The sequence below is a fragment of the Tupaia chinensis genome, unplaced genomic scaffold, assembly GCF_000334495.1.
Source record: "Tupaia chinensis unplaced genomic scaffold, TupChi_1.0 Scaffold000067_1, whole genome shotgun sequence".
In the NCBI taxonomy this organism is placed as follows: Eukaryota; Metazoa; Chordata; class Mammalia; order Scandentia; family Tupaiidae; genus Tupaia; species Tupaia belangeri.
In genome coordinates this window covers 3,236,613-3,237,082 of record NW_006159526.1, presented here as the reverse complement: position 1 = coordinate 3,237,082, position 470 = coordinate 3,236,613, and the positions used below count along the sequence as shown (strand labels likewise).

General features: G+C 47.0%; 1 pseudogene; it reads left to right on the top strand.

Annotated features, from left to right (window-relative positions):
- LOC102494292 (retinitis pigmentosa 9 protein pseudogene) overlaps positions 1 to 227 on the top strand; it is a 2,861-nt pseudogene extending 2,634 nt beyond the window's left edge.
- Positions 228 to 470: the final 243 nt, after the last annotated feature.

Genomic DNA, 470 nt, shown 5'->3' with positions numbered 1-470 from the left:
CGCTAACTTCTGGTCCCAAAAAAAAATTTTTAAAAAAAAAAAAAAAAAAAAGTTACTGGAGGAGTCCACCTCAGATGAAGATGGGAGCAGCTCTAGTTCCTCAGAACATAAAGAGAAACACCAGAAAAAGAAGAAAAGAAAAGCATAAGAGAAGGAGGAAAGAAAAGAAAAAAAAGAAAGTGAAGCACAAGTCTCTCAAGTCACATGAGAGTTCAGACTCAGAGTGACAGGGACTTCCCTTGTGGAGCGTTATCTTCAAAATCAAGCATTGTGGCCAAGGAGCAGGGGAGGATGCAGCTGGAGAGTAACGGGACAGGGGACTGCGAGGAGCAGAGTTGGCCTCATAGCTGTGACCCTCCCTGCTTCAAGTGAAGGCGACCCACAGGACAGGGACTTGTCTCTGCAGGTGCTAGCTCTGGGTGGTGTCTGGTTCCGGCAGGAAAGCTTTCAGTGCCCTCCTCCCTGCTGAA